This window comes from Rana temporaria, chromosome 3 (genome assembly GCF_905171775.1).
Source record: "Rana temporaria chromosome 3, aRanTem1.1, whole genome shotgun sequence".
Lineage (NCBI taxonomy): Eukaryota > Metazoa > Chordata > Amphibia > Anura > Ranidae > Rana > Rana temporaria.
In genome coordinates this window covers 129,749,823-129,772,210 of record NC_053491.1, presented here as the reverse complement: position 1 = coordinate 129,772,210, position 22,388 = coordinate 129,749,823, and the positions used below count along the sequence as shown (strand labels likewise).

The 22,388-nt window shown below is 39.8% G+C and overlaps 1 protein-coding gene across 2 annotated transcripts in view; it reads left to right on the top strand.

The window, feature by feature from the left end:
• GRM3 (glutamate metabotropic receptor 3) overlaps positions 1 to 22,388 on the top strand; it is a 337,193-nt gene that overhangs the window by 239,427 nt on the left and 75,378 nt on the right. The window lies entirely within an intron of this gene.

Sequence of the window (22,388 nt, the reverse complement as noted above, 5' to 3'; positions counted from 1 at the left end):
CTCAAAGATGTCATAGTGTATTGTACCATGTTAACCATCAATTAAACAACGGAGATACCCTTTATTGGCTAACTTCAGTTATTAAAGATGTAAGCTTTAGGGATTCATTAGATCCCTTTGTCATGGATATATGGTATCCTAAAACCAACCCACTCTGCCGTTCCTTTAACCAGTTCTGAACACCCTGGGGGCAGAAAGAAAGCGTGACCATGTGACCCATTGGTCAGATGATTGGAAGCCAGTCCATATGGCTACCAATCTTTACTCTAAACTGCGAGATGGGTCTGGGTCTAGAGCAGCCTTTTTCAACTAGGGTGCCTTCAGGTTTCTTCAGGGGTGCCTTGACAAAATTTCTAAGTATTGCCCAAAAATTGTATACAAACCAGAGGGTGGATCAAGCCTGCCTTTTAGTTGCACAAAGCCACAGATTATCATTGTGCACCATTACAACCTTCTATTCGCTGGCCTCCTAACAAACAATGACATTGGTTGATAAGGAAGACATCAGGCGCCTGCACAGCATCCTTGTTTTCCCCACCCTTGCACCTTTCTGTCAGCACTGGGGTCACATTAGCTGAAACATTGGATTCCTAGTAATGGTGCAAAAGCATGTTTTGCTTTGAAAGAATAAATCACCTTTAACGTTGGGTGTCCTATGTGTGTGGATGTTGCTGTGTTACATAAAACTATTAGTTTTGTTTTCACCATTTTAGAATGGGATGCCTCGAGATTATGCAGAATTTTAAAGGGTGCCTTGACTGAAAAAAGGTTGAGAAACACTGGTCTAGAGTGAGTCTTTGTGCTGGGAATGTGCAGTGAGTACATTCCCAGCACACAATTATTGGCTGCCTAGTGTTGCATGTGTGCAGTGTGTGAGTGTTAAAGCCCACCCTTTATCCACCACACATATGCAATAGGTGGTTGTAAAGGGGTTAAGTTAGCCAAAAAGGGTATCACTTATCCTCCAAATGAAAGGCTGTTGGGCAACCTTTTCTTTTTTTTTTTTTTTTGTATGCTGTCCTGCCCATGTGCCCCTTTTCCTATTTTTTTCTTGTTTTAGATTAATCCAAAACATTGTTATTGTGATTTGTTGCAAAAAAACACACTGGAAGCCTACGACTGCCTTGAGCGATATTTGGCTTCTGTATATTTCTGTACCATGAAGACGGAGAGGGCTGCCTTCTGGTAACCTTCCTTTGGTTACTGCATTGCCATAGGTCTCATAATTTGGAACTGGCTTTATGTTAGGGACCACACTTTATAGAGATACCTTGATTCAAAAGTGTAGCTTTACATGTATTTGCAGATGTATGTAACAAATTAGATACTTAAACATTTTAATTTTTTTTGCACTGACAGGATACAAAGTATGTTGAACAATTTTGCATTGTTCTTTAACCAGTAGCCTACCGCCCGCCATCATATGATGGTGGGACGATGAGGCTCTCGTTCTGGCCGGACGTCATATGACGTCTTCACCTTCCCGATGCACTAGGGGGCCAGCGCGCCCACCGTGTCACTGGGGTCCCGATGCGCGTGCCCGATGGCCGCCAGGCACCCACCATTGCCCAGTAACTGAGCAGGACCGTGGATCTTTGTGTGTAAACACACAGATCCATGTCCTGTCAGGGAGAGGAGACCAATGGTGTCTGCCTTGTACATAGGGACCCCGATCGGTCACCTCGCCCAGTCAGTCCCCTCCCCCTACAGTAAGTCACTCCCTAGGGAACACATTTAACCCCTTGATCGCCCCCTAGTGTTAATCCCTTTCCTGCCAGTCATATTTATACAGTAATCAATGCATTTTTATAGCATGTGTATTGCTGTATAAATGTGAATGGTCCCAAAAATGTGTCAAAAGTGTCTGATGTGTCTGCCGCAATATTGCAGTCATGATAAAAATCGCTGATAGCCACCATTACTAGTAAAAAAAAAAAAAAAAAATGCTATAAATCTATCCCCTTTTTTGCAGCTGCTATAACTTTTGCGCAAACCAATCAATATACACTTATTGCAATTTTTTTTATATATATATATATATATATATATATATATATATATATATATATATACTTTTTGGGGATATTTATTATAACAAAAAGTACAAAATATTGGTTTTTTTTTTCAAAATTGGCGCTTTTCTTTTGTTTATAGAGCAAAAAAATTTAAACTGCAGAGGTGATCAAATACCACCAAAAGAAAGCTCTATTTGTGGGGAAAAAAATATAAAAATGTAATTTGGGTACAATGTTTGTCATTCAAAATGTGATAGCGCTGAAAGCTGAAAAATGGCTTGGGCAAGAAGGGGGTGAAATTGCCCTGTATTGAGGTGGTTAAACAGTCCTAGCACACTTAGTGCAACTGTATGAGAGTTTTTCTTTGTCTAAAGTCGACAAAAATAACAGCTTGCTACTTATATACATTTTTTACTAGAGAAATCCAAAAGGAAGCCACAGTGGTAACATTTCATAATTTGAAATTCAGGATTTCGAAAGGCAGATTGTGTCAAAGTGTTGCAGCCTGTGCCAAATTCATGCGCCGTTTAGAACTAATTTGTCGCATGCTGTGCCTCTTCTAGAATGCACACAAGACACTTTTTCAAAATTTGTCTGTTCCAATTTCTCTTTCTGCGTGCCAAAAGAGAATTGGTTTTAATTAAAGGGTCACTAAAGGAAAAAAAAATGTTGCCTAAAATTAATGTCTGCAAGGTAGACAGACAGAATAGTGTAATGATTCTGTTAAAAAATGAGTAAATACCTATTAAATGCCTTCATCTATATCACCTCCGGCATTCTAGTTTCTGTTCTCTCATTCACTTCCTGGTTTGCATCGCTCGTTCATGTAAGAACTACATTTCCCAGTATGAACTGTGGCACGCCTAGTAATTCACACCTCCTTGAAGTCTCTAACACGCAGAGAGCGTCCTGCCACACAGATGTAGTTCCCAGGAGGGGGTGAGCACATTACTGACCACCGCAGTAAAGCCTCCCATCACGGTGGTCAGTAAAATCAGACAAGCAGGAAGTGAACAGAACAGAGAAGAAATAGAGCAACTTCTGAGCAAAAACGAACAATGAGGAAGTGAAAAGAGGATGGTCTGCAGGTAAAGGATGCTTATTATGAAAAAAAAAATTCCTTTACAACCCCTTTAACTCGACTTTTGTAAGAAATGAACTGTCTGTATTTTTTTTGAATTTGGTGTATTCATTGTGCCACAACATAAAAGTGGTGCAATTAACTACCTGAATTTGGTGCTCAAGTCACTGTCAGAACCAAAAGTGTTGCAGATGCTTCATTACTTTGGTGCAATATATTAACAAGGGGAATTAACACCAGAAAAGTAGTGCATCAGCTTTATTGAATTTCCCCCGATGGGTTTTATAAATGCTGTGCAAGGCCACATACAGGCTAATTAAACTCACTTTCTAGTTGAAGGCAGTTTTAAGCTAAACTTGGGGAAGAGTGCTTCTTTAATTAAACAAATGAAGGGAGTTAATATGTAACTCAGATTCTATAGTTACATTTTCACCTACAAGCTGAACTCCAGACAAACAGCTAAATGTGTTGGTTAAAGAAGTATAGCCATAGCTATTTTTGCTATACTTCTATAGATCAAAAGAGTGCAATTCATTCTGCACTCCTGTGATCCCTTTTCAGCTTACATCGGGCTGAAGCCCACTGTCGGCTGACGTTGCCGAGCTGATCCAGGCGCTGAAAAGATCCTGATCATATACTGGACTAACAGCTGGCTCCGCCTCTCAGTGATCTAGTGAGAGCTTGAGCCAGCCCCTCCAGACACCTCCAAAGTCCATACTTCTCTTTTAAATACATAAGGGAGGGGTTTTACTTATTAAAGGATTTTTATTTATTTCCATCCAGTCCCAATCATTTTACAGCTCTGCCAGACAGTATAGAAAGTTTTTTTTTCGTGCTGTAGTTAGGCAATACCTCTAGATCATCATCCTGCCCCCAACCTGTTATTGTACAGTGAAGAAACAGAAAAATACTGATAGATCATCCCTCTGCTTTTTCCTCCTGTGAGTAAATTTATCATCAATGTATATGCAAGCAGCATAGTAAGCTATGAATAAGCATAGTGTGTTTCCTGATTTTACAATGAAAGCAATTAATCTTTGGAGTGTGGCTGTCCAGAACATTTTCCCTTCATTTTGCATATATGCAAGCAGCAAATCTGATCTTATGCCCTGTACACACGGCCGGGATTCTCGTCAGGAAAAAAACGTTGTTTTTCCTAACGAGATTCCTGGCAAGATTTTCTTGCCGGCCGAGTGTACACACGTACGATTCAAAAGAACCGCCGTCACATTCGATGCCGTCGCTGCCAACTTGCTTCACCCTACCTATGCCTTGGAATCTACCACTAATGCGTCAAAGTCATTTTGAGCATGCGTGGGTTTCCATGGAAAACACTGCCGAGAATCACAACGAGAAAATAGAGAGCAGGTTCTCTATTTTTCTCGTCGAGATTCTGGGCAGTTTTCCCGACGAGAAACCTCAAAACCTCATACAGACGCACGGTTTACTCGGCAAGAAAGCTCTGCCAGCAATTCTGTATTATTTGGTATATTTTTATATCACTATATCACTTTTTTTCCTTCATTATTTATGTGACAACCTCCCTGAATTGCACTGCTTTGGAACGGATTCCTGCCTATTTGATCCTAGGGATCCTACTTAAAGCGGAAGAAAAACCCATTGATGTAACACTTAAAAAAACTGTTAACATTCCCGGCATGCCGGGAATGCTAACTGCACATTGGTTGTGCTCTCAACCAAACTGTCAAACCATCCAATGGCTGGTATCATAACTGATCACATGTGCAGCTTCATGGCAGTTGAAGATTGAACAAAGGCCAAGATGGCAGCTTCCTTGGCTGAAAAAGATAGGAGGGTTTACAACCGCTTTAAGCTCATTTGCCAAAACACGAGAGTGTGAGGCTGTTTGTTGCGGTGAGTGCGCATTTCTAAAGGGTGGTGGAATCACTTTAACACTTTGGTGTGGTGGAGGAATATCAGAAGACTTCTTTGTGAAATTATCACTTATGAATTACAGTTCCACTTGTCTCCATCAAGTTCACGGATCAATAGACTTTTCTTTATATTTGTGCATATTTTCATTTACTTTGATTGCACTTTTTTAACTCACATATAAGGTGGTATTCACTTTTATGTATTCATTTAAATTATATGTGTGGTTAAGTTTGTATGTAAGCGCTGCTTTATACAGTTTTTGATACATTGTTTACACAGAAGTGTCACTACACGTATTTTTTCACATTCATATTTTTATATCAGCCTAGAGATCAGTTTTACATTTCCATTACCAACATTTAATCATGAAATGTTTCATACCTTGCAAATATTCCTCAAACTGTCCCATTTAGGAAGACTTGTATCAGTGGGCTAATCTTCCTGTCCTCTGTCCTGAGAAAACATAATTGGCATGGATACTTCAGCAGGATTCAGTTTTTCCGTGCAAATTCAAGACCTAGCTTAACAGCACACTAATGGCAGCAATTGCTTCTGGACATATGTGAAAATAAATGGTTTGAAAAATAGGTTGTGTAGCAAAATAGAAGTTACTGTTTTTACAAGAAATCTGCTGCCACTTGCAATGGATGTGTGTAGTGGCATGACATCGGGAAATGTGAGTGGGAGTTAATAAGTGGGAGTTGTAACATCTTCATATCTCATCATGGAAATGTAAACAAATGTGTTGCTTTGACAAACTGTTAAGAAATTACACGACATTTTTCTTGCTAATGATTTTCAATTTCATCTTTAAAATAGAAAGTCATACATTTGTAAGTGAGAGTTTTCTCTGTGTGTTATATGAGAAGTGTTGTCCTCCTATTAGTTTTTGCAAAGTACTTAGGGCCAGATTCACAGCAGAGATACGACGGAGTATCTCAGATACTCCGTCGTATCTCTCAGAGTATCTATGCGACTGTTTCATAGAATCAGTTACGCATAGATAGCCCTTAGATCCGACAGGTGTAATTGTTTTACACTGTCGGATCTTAGGATGCAATACCGCGGCCGCCGCTGGGTGGAGTTTGCGTCGTATTTCAGCGTTGGGTATGCTAATTTGCTTTTTCCGTCGATCCACGAAGGTACGCGCGGCCGTCGCATTCTCTTACGTCGTCGCTAGTCGGCTTTTCCCGGCGTATAGTTAAAGCTGCTATTTCGTGGCGTATAGATAGACTTGCCATGTTAAAGTATGGCCGTTGTTCCCGCGTCTAATTTTGAATTTTTTTTTTGCTTAAGTCGTCCGTGAATAGGAAAGGACGTAACTCACGTCTACGTTCAAAAAATGACATCGGTGCAACGTCATTTCGCACAAAGCACGGCGGGAAATTTCGAAACGGAGCATGCGCATTTTTTTAATCGGCGCAGGGACGCGCTTTATTTAAATGAATCACGCCCCCTACCCGCCCAATTTAAAATACGCACCGAGAAATACACTACGCCGCCGTAACTTACGGCGCGGAATCTTCCTGGATTCGAAATTCCGCCAGGTAAGATATGGCGGCGTAGCGTATCTCTGATACGCTGCACCAGGGAAATTCTTTGTGAATCTGGGCCTTAATTCTTAGATATGAGCAGCCTAGACTATTTGCAATTCATTCACGAAATGTATTATTCACAGACTACAGGCAGGCCCGATTTAAAAATAAAAATCTCTGTCTCCATATTGTTTAGCAAAATATGCCTCATCACAAAAAGCCATTTTTGCTGTATTGCCAACCCTAAAAATGCCACTGAATCGTTTATATGTTGTTAAAGCCCAAGTTCAAGCAGCTATACTCACCTTATTTTCAGCACTGAACTCAGCAGAGTCATCATGTAACCACCTGGTGCTCAACATGCAGCCTACCTGCCCTCTACATGCTGCCTGCAGGCTATTGGGCACTAGTTAAACTACAGAGTGGCAGCAAGGTGCCAGGCGCTGAAAACGCTGTCTTTGTTCCAGTGCCCAGCACTGAAAGAGAGACCGTAATGTAGAGGTATTTGCACCCACAGTAAAAGTAAAGTCCCAGTCTAAAGTGCAGGAGAGAGTGGCATGGAAGTGTGTGATGGGTAAGTGATCAATAGTGTGGCGGGAGTTAACACTTTTACTGCCATAACCACCAAAGGGGGGGTTAACGCTTTCACTGACAAGACCATGACCTCCAATAAAGGTGGATGGGGTAAACACTTTCACTGCCATGACCAGCAATATGGGGGGATATGGGAGGGTTAACTTGCCATGACCACCAGCGCAGGGCGAATAGGGAGTTAACTTTCACTGACACTGACTACCAATGCACGAATGGGGGGGGATAGTGGGTTGACTTTTACTGACACTGACACAAGTGTGTGTTAATGTAAAAGTAGTGACATCAATGTTGGGAGTTATTGTTGCAGTCACTGACAACAGTACTGGCGGTATTACTACACTTACTGACACCCGTGCTGGCATTATTGTACTTTAACTTCTTAAGCATGCATTGCGATACACTTCATAAAATTGCGGTCACAATCTCCTGTCGTGTGAATTGGATGCAGGGGAGATCCACATCCAATTCGCACTAGTGTGAACCCAGCCTAAAAGTCAAGCCTAAAAGGTGACTATTTCTCTAATATACATACACCAAGCAGTGTCACCAGGCTTTGATACCAGAAGAAAATGAAATTTAGACTGCAGACTTTAAGATAGGATTATGGTAAGATATGAGGTTGATGTAGGGGGATATGGGTTTGCTAAGGAAACAAAAGGCTGCCATTTAAGAACACCTTTTTAAAACTATGGATAAATGGGTGTATAATGGTTCACATGTTCAAATTCCTAAGTCTTAATATAAATAACACAGTGATCGATTAAACACATAAACCTCCAAACTCCTACAATATATAATCAAAAATACAAAATGTGAAAAAAAAATATATAAGTACAAAAGTCCAGGTGTAAAACAATGCATTCGAGTCCATAAGGTGATTATAATCAACTTTATCTAGTGGAAAAATATATATAAAGGTGCAAAAAATATCCAGTGAGAAAACGTTGCAGCCACCGCCACCAATAGATGAAAAGGCCGCTCACCTCAGGTAATGACCATAATGCCAAACAAAGCTTTGATAGCCAAATGGGTATCTGCTTGGCTTTACACTGCACAACTTCAAAGACTCAGCTGTATCGCTCAAAGTCCGTAAACACTCAAAAAGAGCACAAATACACCATAGTGCAATATTGCCAATAAATGTAGTAAAAATTGAATAAATATCTGCTTACAGTACAGTTCAATGATATCCGTGATAACGATATGTGTGAAAAACAAATCGCCTCCTACCTGCAATTCTGCACACTGTAGACACCGAAAGTGATGTCACCCGACGCGTTGCATCAATGGTCGTGTGACTTCCTCAGGGATAGGAGCCGTGTGATGAGCACCGGGCATTTAAAGCCCATCTGTGTTCATGAGTTGCCTAGGTGACGGGTGACTCATCAGTTCATGACCACCCATTGGTTTAGCTGGCCGAACACAAGGAGCTGATTTATAAACGGCCAGTGAACCACCAAAACAACAGGCTTGATAATCTGTATATCAATAGTTTCTTACTACATAAACATATTAATACAATATATTATATAAAATTATATTTATTAAAACAAATAAAAACTCTTAATTTAACAGAGATCTAATGTATAGAAAATGGAGAAGCATAATGAGAGTATGGCTCAAGAGAGCACTGACATATAGTGGACAAAATAACATCTAATGTTGATAAAAATTATAAAAAATTATTAATTATTAATAAAGAATAGGGAATACGGTTCAATAGTCTGAAATGAAACACTAAGGTCAAATTCTATGTTTAACCCTCAAGGATGAAAATAATCTAGGTTGGATTCACATCTACTTAATACATTAACCATATTGCTCCCTCTTCAATGTGGCTTGTACTTTTCAATTGCCCGACATTTTTAAAGTGAAGGATATACCTATAAGGCTGGGTTCTGCAGACGGCCGCGGATCGCAGCAGGGGTTTGGTGCGTCCCTGTTCTCCATTTAGGGACACATTGGGGCTTAAAGGGTTTGTAAAGGATTTTTTTTTTTTATCTTAATAGCTTCCTTTACCTTAATGCAGTGCTGTTTTCATGTCCACATTGTTCGTTTTTGCTCTCAAGTTCCTGTAATACTTCTCTGATCTCTACACTTCCTGGTTGTCTGTTTCCTGATAACCACAGTGCTGTGAGCTATCTCTCTGTGGTCACTAATCAAGTAGTTGTGATTACTGTGTGTCTAAAACCCCTCACCACCAATCAGTTTCATTTCCCAAACCATCACTGCCCTGTATTGGCTCTGTGGCTCTGTACAGCAGAGAGGCAGGAAACAACATGCAAAAACGAAACTAGAAACAGGTACATTATATGATTGTTTTTTATCTATTTTTAATCGTTTTTAAAAGGAATCAGTTAACTATTTTGTCTCTATACCCTGTAAACGGTCATTTCAGCAAAAAAATGTTTTTATTTACAACTCCTTTAATTTTTGCCTGAATTCAGCCCTGAAATGGAGCCAGAGACACACAGGACCCCTGTGCAAGCTGCTCCACAGCCATCTCAGAGATATGTAAACCAGCTCCATCAAGAGTCGGTCACAATCTCCTGTCATGTGAATTGGATGTGGAGAAACAAACATCCAATTCGCACTACTGTGAACCCAGCCTAAAAGTCAAGCCTAAAAGGAGACCATTTCTCTAATATACACACACCAAGCAGTGTCCCCAGGCTTTGATACCAGAAGAAAGTGAAATTCGAACTACAGCCTTTGAGATAGGATTATGGTAAGATATGAAGTCGATGTAGGGGGATATAGGTTTGCTAAGGAAACAGAAGGCTGCAATTTAGGAACTTTTTTAAAACTATCGTTTTATCTTTTAAATGCTCCAAACAGCAATTAGTGTTTATTGTAAGCAGAAAGAAAATACAAGGTTAGGTTATAAAGTTAATAAGGGAGGACAAAAGTATACAGTTAGCAGCTTCAGCATTTCACTTTGGCAAACAAAAGTTTCAAGGTAAGTAAAAGCAATTATGTTCTTATTTTTTTTTTTAACCCTACTCAGTTTGAATAAATTTCATGAAAAAAATGTGCTCTCTTTAAATAATAATAAGATAATGTGACTAATGATCGTAACAGGCATATTATCAAGATGGAAGGAGAAATGGTGGACAACTGGACACATAGTGGTTGATTTACTAAAACTGAAGAGTGCAAAATCTGATGCCGCTATGCATAAAAACCAATCAGCTACCAGGTTTTATTGTCAAAGTTTAAAGTGGATGTAAACCCCCAAAAAATGTTGATGTCACAATGTAGAGTATAAGATTTCCTATCATCTGTGCCCAGTCTTGCCACACAGAGTTAATCCAGCTCTGAGCAATCCTCTTTTATTGTTCAGTGAAAATTAACAGACTTCCAGATAAAACCCTGTCTAAATACAAAGGGGCAGATCCACAAAGAAATTACGCCGGCGTATCTACTGATACGCCGGCGTAATTTCAAAATTCCCGCGTCGTATCTTTGTTTTGAATCCTCAAAACAAGATACGACGGCATCTGGGTTAGATCCGACAGGTGTACGCCTTAGTACGCCGTCGGATCTAAGATGCAATTTTCCGGCGGCCGCTGGGTGGCCTTCACGTCGTAATCCGCGTCGAGTATGCAAATTAGCTTTTTCCGACGATCCACGAACGTACGAGCGGCCGTCGCATTCTTTTACGTCGTTTCCGTTTGGCTTTTTCCGGCGTATAGTTAAAGCTGCTATCTGGTGGCGTACTCAATGTTAAGTATGGCCGTCATTCCCGCGTCTAATTCGGAAATTTTTACGTCGTTTGCGTAAGTCGTCCGTGAATGGGGCTGGACGCCATTTACGTTCACGACGAAAACAGTGACGTCCTTGCGACGTCATTTGGAGCAATGCACCCTGGGAGTTTTGATGGACGGGGCATGCGCAGTTCGTTCGGCGCGGGGACGCGCTTCATTTAAATGAAACACGCCCCCTACTCGCCGCATTTGAATTCCGCGCCCTTACGCCGCGAGAAATACACTACGCCGCCGTAACTTACGGCGTGAATTCTTTCTGGATTCAAACCAAAGCCAGGTAAGTTACGGCGGCGTAGCGTATCTTAGATACTCTGCGCCGGTGCAGATCTTTGAGGATCTGCCCCAAAGTCTATTCCTCTCTCCTTGCTTTGAGTGACTAGTTATTTACATATCTAGCTTGGACATGTTTATCATATGTTATGTTATGTTTATCATAATATGAGGTGATCCACAGGTCATTGTATATTACCAGGATGTGTTATGTGGGGGAAGGGTTGGATTTCTCACTTTTTATACTGTGGATCACCTCATATTATGATAAACATAACATAACATATGATAAACATGACATCAAAATAAATAAATACAATTTTGGGGTTTACATCCACTTTAATTTAAAAAGCTAAAGTTAGAAGCTGATCAGTAAATCAACCCATATGCAACCAATCAGATTCAAAATTTTTCACTTTTCCTTGAATGATGTGATGGAAGGGGGATCGGAATGGCTGTTATGACTTCATTGCTTTTATTGTAAACACAGAAATAAAAATCCAATAGAATGAAGAGACTGCAGAGTTTTCCCTTTCTGTTTTTCTTTACCAACAGCAATGAACCATAATATAATTCTTAAAGCAATCATTAAATTATTTTACTGCTTAGAGTCCCGGACCAGACTAGGGACTGGTTCCTTTATTTAAGGATTTTGACATTATCAGTCTGACGGTTCTCATATATCAGACTGTTCCATTCCATGATTCCCCCCCCCCCCCCGGGATCGGTTTTTATGATCTTCTTATTAATTTCTGCTATTACTGCCAAATGTTATGAACTTCCTCTAGATGCATACGTTGTGCTTATTGCTATGAAATTGCTGTAACCTTATTGAAAATCTCAATAAAAACTTATTGAAAGGAAATTATTTTACTGCTGTGCACACAGCCAAAAGTGAAAAACTGTAAAATAGAAAACACTGTGGGCCAGATTCACAGACATCTGCGGCGGCGTAACGTATCGCATTTACGTTACACCGCCGCAAGTTTTACGGGCAAGTGCTTGATTCACAAAGCTCTTGCCTGTAAAGTTGCGGCGGCGCAGCGTAAATCCCTCTGGCGCAAGCCCGCCTAATTCAAATGGGGCGTGGATCATTTAAATTAGGCACGTTCCTGCGCCGAACGTACTGTGCATGCTCCGTTTTGAAATTTCCAGAGTGCTTTGCGCAAAATGACATTGCACCGACGTAATTTTTTGAACGTCGACGTGAGTTACGTTCTTTCCTATTCACGGACGACTTACGCAAAAAGATTTAAAATTTGACGTGGGAACGACGGCCATACTTTAACATGGCAAGTCTAAAGATAGGCTAAGAAATAGCAGCTTTAACTATACGCCGGGAAAAGCCGACTAGCGACGACGTAAGAGAATGCGACGGCCGCGCGTACCTTCGTGAATCGCCTTAAAGAGCTAATTAAGATACCCGACGCGGAAAACGACGCAAACTCCACCCAGCGGCCGCCGAAGTATTACACCTACGATCCGACGGCGTACAAAGCCGTACGCCTGTCGGATCGAAGCCAAAAGCCGTCGTATCTTGGTTTGAGGATTCAAACTAAAGATACGACGCGGCAAATTTGAAAGTACGCCGGAGTATCAGTAGATACTCCGGCGTACTTCTTCTGTGAATCTGGCCCTGTAACCTTAAAATGATCTTGTCCTTAGAAATAAAAATTACTTGTAAAAGAAGATGGTCTATACTTACACTTGTGGCATCCTATGTGTCCAAGAACTACCATGATGCTGCTTTATGGCTGCTTCAAGTTTTCAGTCCTTCAGGTGGGTCAAATGCCTACTTACCCTTCTGCATACTGTGGCTCTCCCTACCGACTTGTTCATCCTGTAGTGACATACAGGTAGGTGGGAGGAACCACAGCATGACGTGGAGAAGCAAGCATTCTACACACCTGAAATTATTAAATATATACAGCAACTGAAGAGAAGAATCTCAGCAGTGTTTGAGCACACGGGCAACAGGAAAGCTAGGTATAGAGGCCCAGATTCTCAAAGGGCTTACGACGGCGCAACGCCATGTACGCCGTCGTAAGTCCTAATCTGGGCTGTCGTATCTATGCGACTGATTCTTAGAATCAGTTACGCATAGATATCCATTAGATCCGACAGACGTAAGGCTCTTACGCCATCGGATCTTAAATGCAATTTTTTTTTTGTCCGCTAGGTGTCGCCTCCGTCGTTTTCCCTGTCGAGTATGCAAATTAGCTAGATACGCGAATTCCCGAACGTACGCGCGGTCGACGCAGTGAAGTTACGACGTTTACGTTAGGTTTGCCCGGCGTAAAGTTGCCTCTGCTATATGGGGGGCAACCAATGTTAAGTATGGCCGTCGTTCCCACGTCGAAATTAAAAAATTTACGTTGTTTGCGTAAGTCATCCGTGAATGGGGCTGGACGCCATTTACGTTCACATCGAAACCAATGACGTCCTTGCGACGTCATTTGGAGCAATGCACCCTGGGATATTTTACGGACGGCGCATGCGCAGTACGTTCGGCGCGGGAATGCGCTTAATTTAAATACTACACGCCCCCTACCCGCCTAATTTGAATTAGGCGGGCTTGCGCCGGGTGATTTAAGCTACGCCGCCGCAACTTTTTGTGAATAAAGCACTTGCCTGTAAAACTTGCGGCGGCGTAACATAAATGAGATACGTTACGCCCGCACAGTTTTGCGCGATTCTACGAGAATCTGGGCCAGAGTCTTTATTTTAATAGTAATTTATTTTTTGTTTTGACCCTGTAGTGACAGGACCTCTAAAAGGGCTCATTATAGTTAAGGTTTGAAGAGGTAAAATCCTGTGGTTGTGACATGCTTCCCCAATGGCTATTTCCTTTAGCTGCAGAGGCAGTGGCTGGGGGTATACACATGCCAGGGCTGTGGCAAGAATTAAACTCCCTGTCACTTTCAGTGGGCATAGAACCCACTGATTGCAACCCTTTCAAGTGAATAGTGCCATCCTGCAAACTCCCTACAACTATGTGCAATGCACGTGGTCACGCTAGTGCCAGGTTTAAGAGGTTAAAGCAGGAAACAAGGAGGTGATTCAATGCCTCCTGACCACCTGTAAAATGCAAGAAAGAGAGATGAAAGCAGTCATGTGATGGTTTTAAAGGGTCATTTTGACACAAAGTATGCTAATGTCCATCATATAGACATATAGCTGGATTCAGATAGAGCCGCAACTTTAAGGCGGCGTAGCGTATCGTATTTACGCTACGCCGCCTTAAGTCAGAGAGGCAAGTACTGTATTTACAAAGTACTTTCCTCCTAACTTGCGGCGGCGTAGCGTAAATGGGGCCGGAGTAAGCGCGCCTAATTCAAATTAGGATGGGGGGGCGTGTCTTATGTTAATGGAGGGTGACCCGACGTGATTGACGTTTTTTATGAACGGCGCATGCGCTGTCCGTGTTCATATCCCAGTGTGCATTGCTCCAAAGTACGCCGCAAGGACGTATTGGTTTCGACGTGTACGTAAATTACGTCCAGCCCTATTCACGGACGACTTACGCAAACGATGTAAAATTTTCAAATTTCGACGCGGGACGACGGCCATACTTAACATTGACTAGTCCAGCTTTTTGATGGAATAACTTTACGCCTGAAATCGCCTTACGTAAACGGCGTATCTTTACTGCGACGGGTGCACGTACGTTCGTGAATAGGCGTAACTAGTCATTTACATATTCTATGCTAAACTCTACGGAAGCGCCACCTAGCGGCCAGCCTAAATATTGCACCCTAAGATACGACGGCGCAGGCTGTCGTATCTTAGCTAGGTTTAAGTGTATCTCAGTTTGAGAATACACTTAAACTTACGACGGTGCAGATTCAGAGTTACGTCGGCGTATCTCCTGATACGCCGGCGTAAATCTTTCTGAATCTAGCTAATAGGGTTGATTTATTAAAGCTGGAGAATGCAAAATCTGGTGTCGCTCTGCATAGAAACCAATCAGCTTCCAGTTTTAATTTTGTCAAAGCTTAACTGAACAAGCTGTAATTAGAAACTAATTGGCTACCATACACATCTGCACCAGATTTTGCACTCTATAGTTTTAGTAAATCAACCCCATAGTGCTATGCCTGCATTGCAACTTTATATTTGTATCGTACAGGTTTTGTGCATGTTAAAATATCCCCATAAACATCTGCCACGTACACTTGGTCAATGATTTACATCTTTAATGAATGAACTTTCAGAGATATTCACACTAAGTAGTTACTTCTGTAGACTCTTGCTTATACATAATAACACATGGACAGAACATTTTCATTATTATATGATTCCCTTTATTTCCCAGAGCATATAGTGCAGTACTTCCTGTGAGCTCATTATAGAAAAGCATTGTAAGTCAAGTCTATATATAAAAACATGTAAAAATAAATGTCTTGCAGATGGAGCTATAAAATATGTGTTCTGATGTATTGTGTCTACTGTATTTCCACTTCAAAGTTCAGAATGTTACTTTGAATTCCCTCTGCCTGTATGATTAAAGATTTCTGGTCTGCAAGTGAATGTCTCTTAAGACAAGGTTCTATTAGAGAAATAATACATGCAATTACACATAGCTCATTATATCTAGCAACTAAAATGAGCTTTGTTACTTTTATTTACACATCGACTGCATTTCATTATCACTGTTACTGCATACGATCAGGCTACAGCTACAGTGAGCTATATTGGGGTGACTCTAATGCCCTGTACACACGATCGGTTCGTCCGATGAAAACGGTCCGATGGACCGTTTTCATCGGACGAACCGATCGTGTGTGGGCCCCATAGTTGTTTGTTTTTTTTATCCCATCGGTGAAAAAAAATAAAACCTGTTTTAAGATTTTCTGATGGTTAAAAAACCAATAGAAAAAAACGATCGTCTGTGGGGAAATCCGTCAAAAATTCACGCATGCTCAGAATCAAGTCGACGCATGCTCGGAAGCATTGAACTTAATTTTTCTCTGCACGTCATTGTGTTTTACGTCACCGCGTTTGACACGATCGGATTTTTAACCGATGGTGTGTAGGCAAGACTGATGAAAGTCAGCTTCATCGGATATCTGATGAAAAAATCCATCGGTTAGTTTTCATCAGACGAACCGATCGTGTGTGCAGGGCATAACAGTATATGTATTTTATCATTTGTTATTGTCCACTAATCATTGTTTTGACCTTGACACATTCTAGCTCAAGAGTAGATCCAAAACAGCCCTCCGAGCTATTGAGATCATTGTCCGAGCCTGGCATATTCTAACGCAAAGGCTACAATAAGATAGACGTTTGATATTTTGATAAATCTTTGTGTACGCTTTGAGTGCTTTGTGGCTCAGCATCGTATTTATGTTTGAAGAACCAGAGTTACTGTACTATGAGTCAGGAAAAGGTCAGACACGAGTGATGTAGAATTGTATCACAACAATTGAGTTGAAACAGAAATTGCTAGTTAAAGTGGTTGTAAAGGTTTGTTTTTTATCTTCTAAATAGGTTCCTTTAAGCTAGTGCATTGTTGGTTCACTTATCTTTTCCTTCGATTTCCCTTCTAAATGTTTTTTTTCTTTGTTTTCTTTGTCTGAATTTCTCACTTCCTGTTCCTCCTCAGTAAGGTGTTCAGTAAGCTGTTCTGGCTGATGTTCTACCGTTCGGATGATGGTGGAAAGCTTACTGATGAGGAACAGGAAGTGAGACAAAGAAAAAAAAATTAGAAGGGAAATGGAAGGAAAGGCTAAGTGAACCAACAATGCACTAGCTTTACCACTTGACAACTGGGCACTTAAACCCCCTTAATAACCAGACCAATTTTCAGCTTTCGGTGCTCTCACATTTTGAATGACAATTACTCAGTCATACAACACTGTACCTAAATGAAATGTTTGTCCTTTTTTCCCCACAAATGGAGCTTTCTTTTGGTTGTATTTAATCACTGTTGGGTTTTTTATTTTTTGCGCTATAAAAGAAAAAATACTGAAAATTCTGTAAAAAAAAGTGCATTTTTCTTTGTTTCTGTTATAAAATTTAGCAAATTTGTAATTTTTCCTCATAAATTTTGGCCAAAATGTATACTGCTACATATCTTTGGTAAAAATAAGTACAAATTGGTGGATATTATTTGGTCTTTGTGAAAGTTATAGCGTCCACAAGCTATGGTGCCAATATCTGAAAATTGATCACACCTGAAGTACTGACGGCCTATCTCATTTCTTGAGACCCTAACATGCCAGAAAAGTACAAATACCCCCCCAAATGACCCCTTTTTGGAAATAAGACATTCCAAGGTATTTAGAAAGAGGCATTGTGAGTTTTTTGAAGTTGTAATTTTTACCCACAATTCTTAGCAAAATCAAGATTTTTTTTTATTTTTATATATTTTTTTCACAACATTTTCATATTAGCAGGTTATTTCTCACACACAGCATATGCATACCACAAAATACACCCCAAAACACATTCTGCTATTCCTCCCGAGTATGGCGATACCACATGTGTGAGACTTTTACACAGCGTGGCCACATACAGAGGCCCAACATGCAGGGAGCACCTTCAGGCGTTCTGGAACACCCAGACCAAATTTGACATTCCTCTCCTACATGTAAAAATCATCATTTATTTGCTAGAAAATTACATAGAACCCCAAAACATTATATATGCTTTTTTAGCAGTGTTGTGCTTTTAAAAAAAAAACATTAAAGTTAGCCCAATGTTTTTGCATAATATGAAAGATGAAGTTACGCTGAGTAAATAGATACTCAACATGTCACCCTTCAAAATTGCACACGCTTGTATATGAAGTGTTGGGGTAACAAACACTTTAATGAATGTGTTTAAATATCACTTTGCAAAGAATAGCCAATCACGTGCAAGGAAAAACACAAAAAAACAGTATTTATGTTTGAAGAACCAGAGTTACTGTACTATGAGTCAGGAAAAGGTCAGACACGAGTGATGTAGAATTGTATCACTACAATTGAGTTGAAACAGAAATTGCTAGTTAAAGGGGTTGTAAAGGTTTGTTTTTTATATTCTAAATAGGTTCCTTTAAGCTAGTGCATTGTTGGTTCACTTATCTTTTCCTTCCATTTCCCTTCTAAATGTTTTTTTTCTTTGTTTTCTTTGTCTGAATTTCTCACTTCCTGTTCCTCCTCAGTAAGGTGTTCAGTAAGCTGTTCTGGCTGATGTTCTACCGTTCGGATGATGGTGGAAAGCTTACTGAGGAGGAACAGAAAGTGAGAAATTCAGACAAAGAAAAAAAATTAGAAGGGAAATGGAAGGAAAGGGTAAGTGAACCAACAATGCACTAGCTTAACCACTTGACAACTGGGCACTTAAACCCCCTTAATAACCAGACCAATTTTCAGCTTTCGGTGCTCTCACATTTTGAATGACAATTACTCAGTCATACAACACTGTACTTAAATGAAATGTTTGTCCTTTTTTCCCCACAAATGGAGCTTTCTTTTGGTTGTATTTAATCACCGTTGGGTTTTTTATTTTTTGCGCTATAAAAGAAAAAATACTGAAAATTCTGTAAAAAAAAATGCATTTTTCTTTGTTTCTGTTATAAAATTTAGCAAATTTGTAATTTTTCCTCATAAATTTTGGCCAAAATGTATACTGCTACATATCTTTGGTAAAAATAAGTACAAATTGGTGGATATTATTTGGTCTTTGTGAAAGTTATAGCGTCCACAAGCTATGGTGCCAATATCTGAAAATTGATCACACCTGAAGTACTGACGGCCTATCTCATTTCTTGAGACCCTAACATGCCAGAAAAGTACAAATACCCCCCAAATGACCCCTTTTTGGAAATAAGACATTCCAAGGTATTTAGAAAGAGGCATTGTGAGTTTTTTGAAGTTGTATTTTTTACCCACAATTCTTAGCAAAATCAAGATTTTTTTTATTTTTATATATTTTTTTCACAACATTTTCATATTAGCAGGTTATTTCTCACACACAGCATATGCATACCACAAAATACACCCCAAAACACATTCTGCTATTCCTCCCGAGTATGGCGATACCACATGTGTGAGACTTTTACACAGCGTGGCCACATACAGAGGCCCAACATGCAGGGAGCACCTTCAGGCGTTCTGGAACACCCAGACCAAATTTGACATTCCTCTCCTACATGTAAAAATCATCATTTATTTGCTAGAAAATTACATAGAACCCCAAAACATTATATATGCTTTTTTAGCAAAGTTTTGTGCTTTTAAAAAAAAAACATTAAAGTTAGCCCAATATTTTTGCATAATATGAAAGATGAAGTTACGCCGAGTAAATAGATACTCAACATGTCACCCTTCAAAATTGCACACGCTTGTATATGAAGTGTTGGGGTAACAAACACTTTAATGAATGTGTTTAAATATCACTTTGCAAAGAATAGCCAATCACGTGCAAGGAAAAACACAAAAAAACAGTATTTATGTTTGAAGAACCAGAGTTACTGTACTATGAGTCAGGAAAAGGTCAGACACGAGTGATGTAGAATTGTATCACAACAATTGAGTTGAAACAGAAATTGCTAGTTAAAGTGGTTGTAAAGGTTTGTTTTTTTATCTTCTAAATAGGTTCCTTTAAGCTAGTGCATTGTTGGTTCACTTATCTTTTCCTTCCATTTCCCTTCTAAATGTTTTTTTTCTTTGTTTTCTTTGTCTGAATTTCTCACTTCCTGTTCCTCCTCAGTAAGGTGTTCAGTAAGCTGTTCTGGCTGATGTTCTACCGTTCGGATGATTGTGGAAAGCTTACTGAGGAGGAACAGAAAGTGAGAAATTCAGACAAAGAAAAAAAAATTAGAAGGGAAATGGAAGGAAAGGGTAAGTGAACCAACAATGCACTAGCTTAACCACTTGACCAATGGGCACTTAAACCCCCTTAATAACCAGACCAATTTTCAGCTTTCGGTGCTCTCACATTTTGAATGACAATTACTCAGTCATACAACACTGTACCTAAATGAAATGTTTGTCCTTTTTTCCCCACAAATGGAGCTTTCTTTTGGTTGTATTTAATCACTGTTGGGTTTTTTATTTTTTGCGCTATAAAAGAAAAAATACTGAAAATTCTGTAAAAAAAAGTGCATTTTTCTTTGTTTCTGTTATAAAATTTAGCAAATTTGTAATTTTTCCTCATAAATTTTGGCCAAAATGTATACTGCTACATATCTTTGGTAAAAATAAGTACAAATTGGTGGATATTATTTGGTCTTTGTGAAAGTTATAGCGTCCACAAGCTATGGTGCCAATATCTGAAAATTGATCACACCTGAAGTACTGACGGCCTATCTCATTTCTTGAGACCCTAACATGCCAGAAAAGTACAAATACCCCCCAAATGACCCCTTTTTGGAAATAAGACATTCCAAGGTATTTAGAAAGAGGCATTGTGAGTTTTTTGAAGTTGTAATTTTTACCCACAATTCTTAGCAAAATCAAGATTTTTTTTATTTTTATATATTTTTTTCACAACATTTTCATATTAGCAGGTTATTTCTCACACACAGCATATGCATACCACAAAATACACCCCAAAACACATTCTGCTATTCCTCCCGAGTATGGCGATACCACATGTGTGAGACTTTTACACAGCGTGGCCACATACAGAGGCCCAACATGCAGGGAGCACCTTCAGGCGTTCTGGAACACCCAGACCAAATTTGACATTCCTCTCCTACATGTAAAAATCATCATTTATTTGCTAGAAAATTACATAGAACCCCAAAACATTATATATGCTTTTTTAGCAAAGTTTTGTGCTTTTAAAAAAAAAAAACATTAAAGTAAGCCCAATGTTTTTGCATAATATGAAAGATGAAGTTACGCCGAGTAAATAGATACTCAACATGTCACCCTTCAAAATTGCACACGCTTGTATATGAAGTGTTGGGGTAACAAACACTTTAATGAATGTGTTTAAATATCACTTTGCAAAGAATAGCCAATCACGTGCAAGGAAAAACACAAAAAAACAGTATGTTTGCTTGCTTATGATTAGATGAAGGAAGTCAGCAGAGCTTCACATCATTCACTAAACTAAGGTGCTGAGAGGAGGAGTATCAGGAGGTAGAGTCAGTATAGGAATCACTGCTTGCAGACAGCAAGGTACCATGGGATATGTAGTCCTCAGAAATTAAGAGTAAATAGCAGAGGAGAAGCTTCATAGCATTCAAAAAGTCCAGCACGTTGTGGAAAGAGATGGGCAGCAGATAAGCAGCACTCACAACATGGAAGAAGATTTTTTAGGAAATCTTATACTGGATTGTCAAAATAACTATTGTTTGTACTGCTATTACAATGCTGAGTTATAATATGAAAGCATGTGCTGTGATTATAGAACTCCTATTAGGCTTTAGACGTTTTTAGGGATGGTCATCAAGTCTTTACTAAGCAAAAATGTAAGTTTTAAGGCTGAGGCAAATACAATTTACATAACACATTTGAGCACTATTTTGTGAGAAGGTACAAGGATTTGGTAGCACCATTAGAGCAGTGTTTCTTAACTCCAATCCTCAAGGCGCCCCAACAGGTCATGTTTTCACGATTTCCTTCAGATGAAACAGCTATGGTAATTACTAAGGCAGTGAAACTGATTAAATCACCTGTGCAAAATAATGGAAAGCCTGAAAAATTACCTGTTGGGTACCTTGTGGAGATACACTGCATAAAGTATTAAAGCAGACCTGTGTTACCCCCACCACCAGCAACACATACCTTTCTATAACCCCTTGCTATGTTCATCTGCCAGGACTTAAAGGCATCGAGGAGAATTTGACTGATTTCCCTATTTCTATTATTCATATGGGACAACTTTGGGTTTGGAGACTGGCCCAGTAGTGTCACATTTGGGTGGAGAGAGAATCCTCAGCCTTGTGTGAGGCCTCGTACACACGACCGAGTTTCTCGGCAAAAACCAGCAAGAACCTTGCTGGGAGATATTTTTTTGCCGAGGAAACCAGTCGTGTGTACATTTTCGTCGAGGAAACTGTCGAGAACCTCGACGAGCCAAAAAGAGAGCAAGTTCTCTATTTTCTCGACGGGAGTCTGATCTGGCTCGTCGAGATCCTCGACTGGCTGGTTTTCAACGAGAAACTCGGACGTCTGTATGCTAAGAAACCCTCGCATGTTCAGAATAAAGTATGAGACGAGAGTAAAAGTAGCATTTGTAATGGAGATAACACATTTTTAAAGCTGTAACAGACTGAAAAGTGCTTATC